Raw genomic sequence first — 14455 nt, 5'->3', positions numbered from 1 at the left:
GAATAACAGCAAATGCTCAACTACACCACAATGTTCTTCCTGGAGCCCTGTGGCAGATATTACCCAGTAAATGGACTGGGTGATGTCTGGTAGAGCAAAATCCTCTTCACACACCTTCAGCCCACTGTCACTGTCCCCAGAGGGACACGGGTAGGAGCTAAAATCTCAGGTCACTGGATCTGTCCCCAGGCTCACAACTCTCCTCTCGTGGAGTATAGAAAATCATACACAGCCGTTCCTTGATTTTAATACTTGAAGGTTCCGTGCTCTGCCAGAAGCATGAGAGAAGAGAAAAACGCAAATTAGCATGTTCCAAAAGAGAACCCAGAAATGCACACATCCTACATTATTCAGATCCCGCACAGGCATTGATGCCTCTATTTTCAACTCATCAAGTCATTCTGATGCACAGCAAGTAGTAAATACAGAATGAATTTCAACAAAGCCATAAAAGGACCTGCAGTTCTGTGTGCTCTGATCTCTGAATGAAAATAAACTAGGAGTGTGTGGCACATGCGCTGAGAAGAATGCCAGGCAGCTAACCAGAAAGAAACGGGGAGGAATTACTACAATGTCAGCACTGCTCAGATGGCCATAGGTGGCATGGTTACACACACACACACACACTCACACACACACACACACACACACACACACACACAGAGGCTTGGGGCCTCAATGCTTCTGAGTTCAAATTCTGACTGTTATTTGCTAACAGTGTCCCTTTGAGGTACTTATAAAAATATCTCTGAGTCTGTTCCCTCCTACTTTAGCAACAGGTGGCAACACTGACCACCTCACAGGCTTCTTGAAAGTGAGGAGAACGAACCTGTCCACAGCACACAGCCCAGAGCCCGGGAAGCTCAGGCAGCAGCTTCTGAATCTTCCTCATGGTTCTAGTGGCCAGATTCCCAGAGAACTCTGCATTCACTCCTCTCTCTCTCACATCCCATTCTCTTCCTCCTCAGACCTACCAAATTAATCTCTAATTAACAAAGACATCAATCCCAAATCACAGTGACCAATGAAATATCTTGGTAAAGAAATGCCCTGAACCTGTGGGTTTCTTTACTAACAGAGAGAAGTCTACGTACTTTAGAACTAAGTGGGTGAACGTATGCAAAGTATACGCTGGCTGCTATCACTGAGTCATCAAAAGAAGTCAAGTGAATAAAGAGAGGCCTTGCTTTGCCCTACTGGGAGAACAGATGGCACCCAAAGAGGCACCTGAGTGGAATGATCTTCTTAGACTCATCCTAAAGGAGTTGTTCTCTACGACATGGTCTCTCCTTGTTAGCCTTAATGGTCCTCAGAAATACTATTTGGTCTAAAACAACAAAAACTCTTTAGTAAAGCCATAAAAAAAACTTCAAATACATATAATATATATATATATATATATACTTAAAAACAACAATTAACAGCAACTGCCTTCACCAAAGTAACCAGATAGTTCCCCAAACCTTGACTTGGGGTAAAATTGTGCAGATAGTCAATGGAATGTCAGTGATTTAGCAATGCTACAAGACAAGTTTAAATGTTATGAACAGGCATCCACTGGGTGACCATTCTATGTGGGCGTGAACTGCCACAGCAATGTCCAGCCAAACATAGTTGTACTCAACTCTAGAGAGTCCCGAGCATGAAGACCTGACCCTCCCGATAGGATGGGAGAGGGAGAAAGGTCAGTTCAACCTCAGAAGACAGGGCTTGATTCCCAGTGTCAAGTCTTTGCTCGCTCAGGCAGCCTCAGACACCATTTCATCTCAGAAGCCCTAAATTCTCGCAACAGTTAAAATGAAATAAGTAAATCCTTTGTTTATTTCAGGAGTTTTGGGTGCTTGGATGAAACTATGAGATGTAGCTTTATTTAACGCTGCATAAATAAGGAATAAAAATAACTTGAAGTCCTATGTCACATTCAAATGCTACAGTACAAGGGCAGGGGGTGTGGCTCAATGGCACAGTGCTTGCCCGGCACTGGAAATAAGTAAATACATGAGCTATATTAAGGTCCTTAATCTGAGGTCCACAAATGGAGTGTTGCCATGTCCAATACTACATGCAAAAATACATGCATCTATTTGAGGAAGTTTTTTCTGGATGAAAAAAGTCAGAGTTTTCATTAGTTTCTGTAAAGAAGCCTTAGTTTCTCTCTGCATCCCTCCCACCGTGTCCCTTCTGACTGATCCTCCCTAAATTCTATCATTGCTTCCTCCCCAGCTGTAAGTCTACCGTAAGCTTTTACTGCTGACTGTAAGCTTCCTCGTCATCAACTCTGTTGGCTTCTTGGGTTGCATTCTGGCTTTGTTGTCTTGTTCTTAGTATCTTTCTATAGTCAAAGAATGGATGGGTTGGTTTTAATTAATATTCTGACAGTTTAATGCATATTTCTTACCAAGAGGCCCTTTATATCCGCTGTTACGTTTGATTTTTATAAAGCTCTCTATTCGCGTGACACCCACCCCCCCCACTCCCCAATCAAATGCTAGCAATTTACTCTAGCACCTTAGTGAACAGTTCATTTTCTTAGCCAGTTGATGACATTCTGACTCTTCACAAATATTTGGCCGGCTTTGAACTCAATATTGCTTCCATTTCCCATTGTCTCTTTGGGCTAAGACCACATTGTATAACTACCATATTGAGTTTCTTGTTTTCTGAAGTGCGGATTGAACCCAGGACTTCGAACTGCTTAGCAAGTACTATTGCTGGCCAACCCTTGGTCTGACGTAGCTTGCTTTCTTTCTTTCTTTCTTTCTTTCTTTCTTTCTTTCTTTCTTTCTTTCTTTCTTTCTTTCTTTCTATTTTCTTTCTTTCTTTCCTTTTTTCCCCGTCTTTTCTAATGCAACTTTTACTATCCCAGATAACCTCATGACTCACTGAGTCTTACTCCTAGAGTTCTAGGAGTTAACCCTGTTAATAGCATTAGCAATTTCGTACCCACCCCCCACTTCCGACCCTAACTTCCTGGTCTAGCCTCTTCTTCAATTCCAATCTCCCTAACACATGTCATCAATATTTACCTTGCATATTTTCTTGTTTATTAGCATATTGCTCGTATCTCCAAGCTACATTTAAGTTCCTTTAGAAACCAAATCTGGGTCTATTTGATGGATTTTGTATCACTAGTCATAAAATACTGCCACATTCATAAGAAAGTCTCAACATTTTTGGTGAATTAGTGACTGTTTAGGAGAAGCAAACCTATATTTAGCCACTGCCACTCTTTCTGAATATCGACTGGCTTCTTTTACACAGACTTCTTCCACTAAACAAATAATTTCACAAGTGCAAAACAATATCTATGGGATTTTTAATCCCACTAATGTTAACCAATTAGATTCTTCTAGAAAGAGTGGAAGCTGTCACAGTATTGAAGACTCACAAATAAGAGGCATTCTGGTCATATCTATGTAACAGTGCAAGTCTTCAATTCCAGCACTTAGGAGGCGGAGGCAGGCAGAGCTCTGTGAGTTGCAGGTCGTCCTAGTCTACATAGTGAGTTTCAGGACAGCCAGAGCTCTGTGTACTGAGACCCTATTTTGAAATTAAAAAAGAGCCGGGCAGTGGTGGTGCACGCCTGTAATCCCAGCACTTTGGGAGGCAGAGGCAGGCGGATTTCTGAGTTCGAGGCCAGCCTGGTCTACAGAGTGAGTTCCAGGACAGCCAGGGCTATACAGAGAAACCCTGTCTCAAAAAAACCAAATCCAAAAAAAAAAAAAAAAGAAGAAGAAGAAATTAAAAAAGAAAAAAAAAATCCAGTCATCCATTCAAGTCTCCTCTCATGTGCCTCAGTGTGCTTCAACTCTTTCCTTACTAAGAACCTATTATAATATGAGTATTTATAATTATTTTGTTCGCTGTCTTTACTAAACACTATTCTATGAGCTTTGTGTAAGAATGGCCTTTGCCTTTATGCAGTTTGTTCTTATAACAGTGAAATTCTGTTTTCCTATAAATTATGATTTTGAAGGTCGAGACTATAACTCAGCTGATAAACCCTGCCTGGCACCTACAAGATCTTGGTTCAATCCCCAGTATCGTAAAAAAAAAAAAAAAAGAAAGAAAGAAAGAAAAGAAAAGAAAAAGAGAGATAAATAATAACAAGCTATTGTTTCCAACATTTTCATTTTTAACATGCCTACTAAGACGTTAAGCTCTTCAAAAGTAAATTTGCCTTCTGCTTCTAAACATATTTGTTGCTGAGTTTCTAGTCTTACTAAATAGGCCGCCGTGTTGCCTGAAGAGGTCGTGGCATTTCTTCCCGCTCCGCTCGAGACACACATTCCTGGCTCGTCTCTTGTCCAGGTGCCTAGTGAAATCTCTATGGATTTGGGTTTGCATTTCTAAGCATTAGCTCCACTGTACAGCCAGGAGAGCGGTGATAGCATGTTGTCCCACTGTGTAGCCCTGGCTGGCCTGGAATCGCTCTGTAGACCAGGCTGGCCTGCAGCTGTCAGACATCTGCCTGCCTCTGCCTCCCAAGTGCTGGGATTGAGGGAATAAGCCACCATACCAGCTGCGCTCACCTCAGCATGTCAGAAATTTTAATCAAAGGGAGTTAAAACGCTTGATAAAGTTCATCTGCATATAATTGATGCAGTGATTTTAAGAAAATACTGATTGTCTCCCCTTTCCTGGTAGATTGTTGAACTTGATCTTTAAAAATGGTTTACATTAGATTATACTTAGGAAGCCGATAACTCATTAAGTCTGCTATTGCTGAATCTAATTTTAATAACAAACAAAGGGCAGTGTTTCTCCGTGGAAAGCTAAGAAACATCAAATCTACCTCTCTCTGCTACTCCCTGTCGTCTACGATCTGCATACATGTTAAATAGGTTCAAGGTTAATTTGCATGTCTACGCACTAAAATAAGGCTGTGTAAATTTTCCTCTATATCTCTAAATGAGGATTTTCAGGGTGTGTCATTTGACTTCAAAAAATAAGTCAGAGATGAAGAACACCAACCAGTGCTCTCGTTTCTAGAGCTGAAGAAAACAGAACTGAATCTCCCAGTACTCCCCCAGCTCACGGAGATGGCTGCGGGGCTGGACTGGACCCTGTGGCTGGCCACGCTTCACCCCATCCTTTGCAACGTCTTGTTTCACTTTGTATCACAGTTCTAACTAGAAATACTAAGATTAGGGGCTGGGGAGATGGCTCAGCAGTTAAGAGCACTGGCCGCTCTTACAGAGGACGCCCACTTTGTTTCCCAGAACCCACATAGCCTTTCACAGTCATCTGTAACTACAGTCCCGGGGAATACAAGGCCTTATTCTGACCTCTGAGGGCACTTGATGTCCACTCGGTGCACAGACATGCATGCAGGCAAAACACTCATACACATAGATAAGTCTTAAAAAACAAATAAAAAACATACTCAAATTACCTTCCTCAGCTGACCAGGAAGTTCCTTCATTGATACTTGACAATCAATTTTTTAGTAAATTATTTCTGATAAAATGTGCACAGCTTATGAAACCGTTTTTCCCTATATGTTTAAAGAACTCATATGTGTTTGAAACGTCACTTACAGCACTCCTGTGTGAGAGGAAGCAAAGATAGCAGCCGGTCTTCCATGACACAGACACACATTCCTATCAAGGAGGCTGGCACGCCCATTCACAAGTGTTTCGAGCACCCCACACCACACAGGAAGGAATTGCTGAATGGAGCTGATAAGAGGCCAGGCCTGAGGAAGAAGCGCAGGGAACCATCAGGAGCAACGGAACAGTTCCATAGGGGGAGGGGAAATGGCAGAGCAGGAAATTCCTGACCAGTTGTGTAATCACTTACACAGATGCGTTGGCAGAGAAGTGCGTTTTTATGATTCTGCTTCTGCCCGATGCTTATGGCCTCAACAGTTATGTCATCGGGCACATGTATTATAGCTTCTACCAAACTCCATCTAATGATTCAATAAACTGTAGCTTCACCTTGATCATCCGGAAATGCTCTTGGCCTTTGGAAAGTGGGCGAAGAGGTTAACAGCTAAAATACTGGAGGAAATTTGCTTTTAGTTAGTCCCCAGGGAAATCATTAGGTTGAGGATTCGATAAACCGTGCTGTAATCTGCTACAATGTAGGTAAGAGATTCAGGGGGATAGATGTCTAGAAGTGTAAATTAAGCCTATGCCTGCCAACACGACGCTGGGAGGGAAGAGCAGAGGGCAATAGATACATAATACAGACATGATTCACAAATACACCGTGTTCTGTGTATGTGAAAATTTTGCCTAAGATGTCTTACAAGCGCTTACAAGGTTTCATTTCATATTTACAACACTACTGCAGAGTATGGCGTCCATCCTTCAAGTCAGAAACTAAGTTCCTAAGAGCTCCAATTGCGGCTCATGCCCTCATGCTACCTTGGCAGAACTGGATTTAGGAACTCCTGGTCCCACCACCTCCTGCTTATGCAACACTGAGCAAACCCCAGATCCTCTGTGGGCCTCATTTCCCTCAGGAGCAAATGAGAGAGCCAGCCCTCCCACACCCCTTCCAGAGCTACCAGAGCAGGTAACCAGCAAAGCACAGCACAGGCGGCAGTTGCTTGCCTTAGGTAACTCAACCAGCAGTTGGACCAATAAGAGAAAGTGCCAGGATGGGTTTCCAAACAGCTTCCTGGGACACGTTGTTTTCAAATGTTGGCTGACGCAATCCTGAGTTGCGTTTTCCGAGCAAGGCTGTCAATGAATCACTTCCTTCATGACTGGGAGGGGCAGCTTCCCACCCCACTTTATCTTAGCTATCCAAACACTGCAGGTAAGCACACAATTGTCATTGTCCTGAATGTCACTTATAGACGTCTAAGACGCCCTCTCTGCAGAATAATACACACAGTACAGACTTACTGGCATTGAGGTCCAGTGACAGTTCTGTGTCCCCAAATTGAGAGGCAGGACTCTTTCAGACATGTTCCACTTGTCAACTAAACTTGGTTTTCAAATTAAATCTTGTGAGGAACTATATAGAGCAGCAGGCAACAAAGTGACATCTCCTTGGAGTGCTTTACAGGCCCAAATCTGTCTTTGTTATACATTACCTAACGATGATTTAAGGAACATAGAGAACGAAAGACTGGCACTTATTCGGGGATAGCAACATGCAATGACGTCCTTTCGTTTTGTCCCCCACCAGCTCTGAAACAACTGATTAACCAGCCACTGCCTACGAGAACCATCTTTATTTGCATGCGTGTCTTGCTTTGCTTCACGACGTCTGTGACTTTGGCTGTTTTGTGTGTGCCTATGTTTGTCAGCTTACGTCACCTTTGCAATCAGGCAGGCAGGTGATCAAAGAGACTGTGTTGAATGTGCGCACAGATGAGTTGGCCGGACACCTCACCGTCACCACTGCTTGCCTGGTACAGCGGTGGAGACCTGCAGATCAAATGATGGCTTAGCTGAAGAACTCAAGAGACCTGTGGGAAAGCTACCATGAGCAGGGGGGAGGAGGAAGCCATCATGACACCAGACTGTCAAACTATGGAGAAATCAATAATCCCTGTGCATGGGAACAACCAGAAGATAGAACAGGGTGGGCCAGAGAGAGAGAGAGAGAGAGAGAGAGAGAGCTCAACACGGAAAGGCCTTTGCTTCCAAGCCTAATGACCTAAGCTCCGCACACTTGAGTTGATTCCCAGGGCCTAGATGGTGGAAGGACAGAAACACCACACACCCACACATACACACACACACACACACACACACATACACACACAGAGAGAGAGAGATGAAAAATTAAGATAAAATAGAAGGAATTATTTCGTTCACAAAGACAACATGACAGCAGTCCTCTTTAAAAAGTCTCAAGAGGCTAGGTGGTGATGGCGCATGCCTGTAATCCCAGCATTCTGGGAGGCAGAGGCAGGTGGATTTCTGAGTTCAAGGCCAGCCTGGTCTACAGGGTGAGTTCCAGGACAGCCAGGGCTATACAGAGAAACCCTGTCTAAAAAAAAACCAAAAATCCAAAAACAAAAAACCAAAATAAATAAATAAATAAATAAATAAATAAATAAATAAATAAATAAAAGTATCAAGAGAATAGAAAGTGGTGTCATGGCTTTGTTTGAAAAGACTCAGTGTCTCAAGACAATGATTCTTTTAAAGTTAATTTTAAAATGTTTTGCACCACCACCACCAACAACAAAAGTTCTAATAGGATTTCTTTGCACTTGGACAGACTTCTATGTGAGACCATGGTAAATGGGCGGTAAGAGCCAGGCCGGAAGATGTCAAAGGTAATGTAAACTGCGTACGGAAGGGCTATGCGTACTGAAACTTTAAAAGGAGAAGGAGGACCAAGAATGGCATCTACCCCAGGCAGCTCTGCAGCGACTGGCTGCTTGACTCCAGGAAATGAAACTAGACACCTTTTTGTTATTCTAGAACTAGAATGCTACAGAGATGGCTCAGCAGTTAGGAGCACTTGCTGCTCTTGCAGAGGACCCAGGTTCAGTTCCCAGCGTAGCTTACAACCACCTGAACTCCAGTTACAGAGACGCCCTCTTCTGGTCACTAAAGGCACTTCACGGATGCGTTGTGCATCCACATGTGGAAGCAAAGTACCTACACACATGAAATAATCTTCTTTAAAAAAATTATTTCACTGGGCAGTGGTGGCACATGCCTTTAAGCCCGGTACTTGGAAGGCAGAGGCAGGTGATTTCTGAGTTTGAGGCCAGCCTGGTCTACAGAGTGAGTTCCAGGACAGCCAGGGCTACACAGAGAAACCCTGTCTCAAAAAAAAAAAAAAAAAAAAACTTATTTCCTCCATGGACACAAATAAAGTGATTGAGTTTTTTAATATGTAGAATGGATGTTAAATGAAACTCATGTTTTCCTGCTCTGTAAACATAAGGAAAACGTTGTGTCTCAATAGCTGGGGTCCATTCATATGTGTTGGGCTGATTATCCTAACCTAGAATTAGTTATATCTCTGTCACAGAAAACAGTGATACATTTGGAAAACTTTAGACTAGAAATATGGGGTAATCATGACTTTCAAAAACACTTAGCAAAAAAAAAAAAAACCCAAAACCCAAAAACCAAAAAACAAAAACAAAAACAAAAAAAAAAACACTTAGCAAAGAGATGAAGATACGGGTCAGTGGATAAAATTCTTGCCACAATGGAGCTCAGAACTCAGGCTAAAACAGGGAAGGTATGGTAGCTACTGTAAGCCCAGCACTGGGAGGTAGAGGCAGAGATCCCTGGGAAATCTGGCTAGGTAGATCAGCCAGGTTCGACAGGAGTCCTTGCCTCAATAAATAGTGATTAAGGAAGACACAAACGGACTCCAGCTTGGTCCTCCACACTTACATGCACAGGCAAACAAAAATGCTTAAAATTCAGCCCTGGCATTTGGTATAATCTTTTTTTTAAATGGAATTGGGGGAAGAAGGAGCTACAGTTTGTATAACTATGCCCTAGCAAATACTAAAATACAATTACACTATTATCTTTCCCTTCCTCATCTCCCTATTGTTTGAAAAACCAGGATCTATGAAGTGTAATGTGATGTCTGCCGTAGAGAGCTGTATATACTGAACAATTAATAACTAATAGAGGCAAAAAGAAAAGAAAAAAAGAAAAAATAAATAAAAATTGCCTTAGTCAACAATGACTTCACAAAATTCACAGGCAAATGGATGGATCTAGGAAATAAAAAAAAAATAACTAATAGAGGCACGTGGTGAGTAATCTTTTGGAGACCTAATGACATGATAGTTTGAAACTATGTTAATCTAGGCTTTTTAAAAGTTAAGTGATACTATTTTTAATTCTATTTTTTAAAACTGAAGTCATAAAAAATAAGGATCAAGATGTTTTAATACAAAAAAAGTAATCAGAAAAGGAAATGAATCATGTAGTTTCAAATACAGACAGCCAGAACTTGATCGGGCAAAACATGATCAGGCTGACAAAACTAAACTAGAACAGGGTGGGGTAGGATAGGGCGGGGTGGGGTAGAGGATGGTAGAGTAGAATATGGGAAAGTAGGGTAGGATAATTCTCACTAGCCAAACACTTTGGGATTTTTGGCTTCAGGACCTAGAGAATTTCATTCTCTTAATTTAGCTTTTTAAAAAATTAAAAATTGAAATTGAAATAAATATTTACAAGAGAAAAGCTGAAGGCGCAGTGGACCTCACTGGCCCACGACAGAGGACATACCCCTGGCTCCTCCCTACCACCGGGTCCTCCCTGAGGCGTGTCACCCCTCTGTGCTCTTCTTCTCATTCCATGCCTTAAGCTTCTGCCAATGTCTGACAACAACTGAAAAAGATAGTATTTGATGTCTCCTAGGGTCAAAACTATGAGGTGGTTTCTCCTCTCCGTTCATTTGTCAGGGAGTGACCACCAAGTTTTATTCTAAGTTGGTGCAGTGATTGGCTTGTCTAAGGACGATGGTGGTTTGTTGAGAAATGGCTAGAGTTACATAGATAGTGAAGAGGAGGTAGGTATGTGCCTACCGGAAGCCTGAGCTCCCACAAATAACAGGTGATTCTAATTCCAAGTGAAACAGAGGGAAAGAGAGGGAAGTCACGCAACCATAACCCAAGGAGGACGTGATTTCACTAAACCCTCCACATCAGTTACTTGTCTGTTGCTCTGATAAAGCACAATGACTAAGGCATGAAGAAGGCAGGGTGGCAAGGCAAGGCTGTAGGCAGGTATGGGGGCGACCAAGCGCTCATCTCTTAATCACAAGCATGGATCATTAAAGATCGAACCGGAAATAGGGAGAGACTGTTACCTCAAAGCCCACCCCCAGTGATGCACTTCCTCCTGCGGTAAGGCTGGACCACCTGAAAGGCCCCAAACGGCATGACCAGCCGGGAGCCACGTGTTCAAATACTCATGCCTATGGGAGACATTTCTTATTCATCCCTTCCCCAAACATTGTTTACAATGTTTAAAGGTTCTGCAAACAGAACATTTAAAAAGACAAGAATGCAAAATCAAGAATCTCTGGGTGCTGTGCAAAGAAACCTTCGGCCTCAAATAAACACCTGTGCTAATAAATTTTCTCAGGAAGCGAAGAGTTGCACAGTGCGAACTCTAGCTGTTTAGCACAAAGGGAACAAGGTCAATCATTCCTTCTCCATGCTCTGCTTCGTCCGTCCAGTGATGCCCTCGATGCCCTCGATCTGGCATAGCCCCCAGTGCTGACTTTGCTGAAAACTGTACAAATGACCCTGCAAACTGACTGGAGCAGGGTAGAGACGGGGCATCCCGGTGTGTGACCGAGGCAGCCGCGGATACACGGCCAGTGCGTTATTACTCTTCACACTGGTTTATTTCCCAGAGGATCAAGCTGATTCAGAGAAAATGGTCTTTCATCCTGACCTTCTCCCTAAGGCTGGAGAGGTGTGACAGACAACATTGAAATGGTACAGAAGTAGAGACAAGTGCCAAGGCGACCCGGCAATCAATAACTGCTTTACCTGTGACCTTGTCACTTCTTCCCAAAGTTAAAGTTCAATGCCTGGCCCAGAGACAAAGCTTCACTCCCTCATCCTCCCACAATGCAGCACTCCAACGAGCAGTACGAGAATGGGAAACCAGCATCCAATTGGGGTTCAGGAGCTGGGCCCCTCCATGCACACCCCTGCTGGCCATTGCCACCCTCCTGAATCTCTAAGTCGAATGAGAGAGATGATGATTACACCTACTCCTCATAAAACAGGCGTTATACAAGTACTTGACACGCACTGATTATTTAATCTTCAGCAAAACAGCATTAAGGCAATATTAATAACAGTAATTGGCAATAAGTTCCTCCTTTAGAGATGAAGAAACTGGAATTCTAGGGGACTTCCGTCCAGCCCTGACCCATCGCACTACCGTGAGAGCACCTGCTACACCACTATTAGCAGGTTAACAGTTAATAACTGCAGACTAACAGTGACTTAAAGGCCTTGCCAATGCTTTCCTTTTCTTTTCTTTTTTCTTTTTTCTTTTTTCTTTTCTCTTCTTTTTCTTTTTCTTTTCTTTCTTTCTTTTTTTTTTGAAAAGGACTTGAAGTGTAGCCCACGCTAAGCTAGGACTCCAGTTCTTCCTGCCCGTGCTCCCAACCACTAGGACCTCAGGAGTCTGTCACCACCAGGCCAGGTCATTTTCACTACCTTACTGCGGTCACTACTGTTTCTCCCTCACCAGCTACTGAGAAGCACAGATTGGCAACACATCTATTGGCAATTCTAAACTAATGTCTGATGATATTTTTGAGGACCAGATAACAAATCTAAAATGGAATGTTTGACTATTCAAACATAGTTCTGGGGATTGCTGGGAGATTAAGCGGAACTCTGTGATAACTAAAATGGTCTCCTGTGTATATGGTCTTAAAAGTTCAGAGAAAACTTAAGGGAAACTGTTTAACATGTTTCTGATAGATTTCATTAATTAAAATCATAAGACGGAAGCTTTGTGCTAGCTCATACCTATTATTCCAGCACTTGGTCAAGCCTGGGATACACAACACCCAGTCATATATATACTGTGTGTTTATATATATGGATGTGTGTATCAAATGTTAAACTGTGACTATTTGAACTGTACTTTGTCCCAATCTTAGCTTTGAATTCACTTTTCAATATAAAGAAAACAACTACAATAATTTTTTTTGAGCCTCTGGCATTCTAAAGTGTCAACCAGATTAAACATAATAGCATGTATGTGGCACGTATCTGGAGAATTTCCTAAAAATATACAAAATTATTATGACATTTCATCACTTCCTTCCTAATTGCCAACTAATGTTCTCAGGTCCAAAAGGTCCATTCTGAGCTGCATATCTATTTATAATGTGTGTTCGTTGTTTTCCTCCTCCAACACATTGTCTGTGACCTTCGCCATCTTGAGATGGGAAAACAGTGTCACCAACATGTGTTTATGAAGCGCTCGACGTCTTGCGAGAGATTTCATAGTTATTAAAAGCAATAAGAGAGTGACGAGGACGATTCTATACTATAATAGGCCTGACAAGAGAAAAATGTCATCCTTAACATCAAGTACCCAGAGGCCCAGCTAAGAGGTGACAAAGGAACAGTTTCCTGGGTACAGTAATGAGAAGGCTGTGGCAGCAGGAGGAGCTGGTGCCTCCAGAAGGTGCCTCAGGTCAACCGGTCGACACCCAAGTGTCCAGATGAGAGTCATGAGCCTGTGTCCAAAAGGAAGGAACAAGGGATGCCCAAGAGGCAGCACGCAGAAGGGGAGCCGGAACTTTCTGCGAGGAACTTTCTGACTTTACCCAAAGCTTGTTAGGAACCCTCCAGGCACCCAGTAAGAACATTAAAGGAATTTAAACCTCAGAGTTCCTGAGCACTCCCCGCTCGCCCGCTCGCTCGCAAACACTGATCCATACAGTCCCCACAGCACTATAAATAAATCCCGCCTGAAGGTCTCCTTCCTGTTCACATGTTTCTCCAGAAAAATCTGCTTGCTTCTTTAATCTTTTATCTAACTTTCATCTTTTGTGATTCCTGTCTGTCAGGAACAAAAGATCCAAAGAAACGGGCTCCAGATGCCTGCTTAGCTAACTACTACTCCCTGAAATGTTCTTTTCGGGGAGGGAGGAGTGTCTCTGTAGCCAGATGTCCATGTCGGCATAGTGAGGGACTCAGGGACCCCTCGCTGTGGATGCATTTCAGTATTCTGGGGTGTTTGGCAGCAGCTGAGAAAGGTCTTGTGAGCATGTGAGCAGCATTCACTCCCAAAAGTTTCCGTCATATCACAGGCCCCTTCTGACTGAAGTAGGGAGTGACCTGGACAGCTGAAAGGCCAAAGGCTGGGGGTTGACACTAGTTGCCCTCAAAGTCATTTTTTTCCCACCTTCCAGAAAATTCACAGTACTCACTTTTCCTATCAGTATTGTTTACGTGTCAGCTCCCAGTTCCTCTATTTGAAACGCTATGTGACCCCCAATCAGGGTCTGCTTTCTCACCATTGCGAGGAACGTAGTACATTGATTGCTTCTGTGTGAATTAAACTGGCTGTGTATTGAAGGTGCTAGAGCAATTGCTGGAACCAGTGGATTCCAAACAACCAGCGGCCACTGTCGATTGTCAGTGCTGCCCGAGGTGGGAGTGCTGCTGTCTTCTGGTACCCACACAAGTGGCCCCCATGCCCAATCCTTTCACTTGATGTGTTGAGTCTGGACACAACTGTAAAAGTCTGCTCAGGGGAATGAACTTAGCAGAGCCTGGTGCCAATGCCCTGGGATTTCCCGGGAAGGTTTTATAGCATCTCTTGATAAGAAAAAAATGACCCTGACACTATCATAAGCACATTGGTGATTCGAACCCAAGGATCCACATCATGCCGGGACATGACAAACAGTGCGACGGGAAATGGCAGCACCGAGTGGCTGTCCCAGATTTCCTCCCATTCTTCTCTGTTGGTGATTCAGGGAGGTGCTGCAGGTGTTTACTGAACTCTGA

Source organism: Apodemus sylvaticus, chromosome 17, assembly GCF_947179515.1.
Source record: "Apodemus sylvaticus chromosome 17, mApoSyl1.1, whole genome shotgun sequence".
NCBI classification, from domain to species: domain Eukaryota; kingdom Metazoa; phylum Chordata; class Mammalia; order Rodentia; family Muridae; genus Apodemus; species Apodemus sylvaticus.
The sequence above is the reverse complement of the archived record's forward strand: the minus strand, read 5'-3'. Positions refer to the sequence as shown.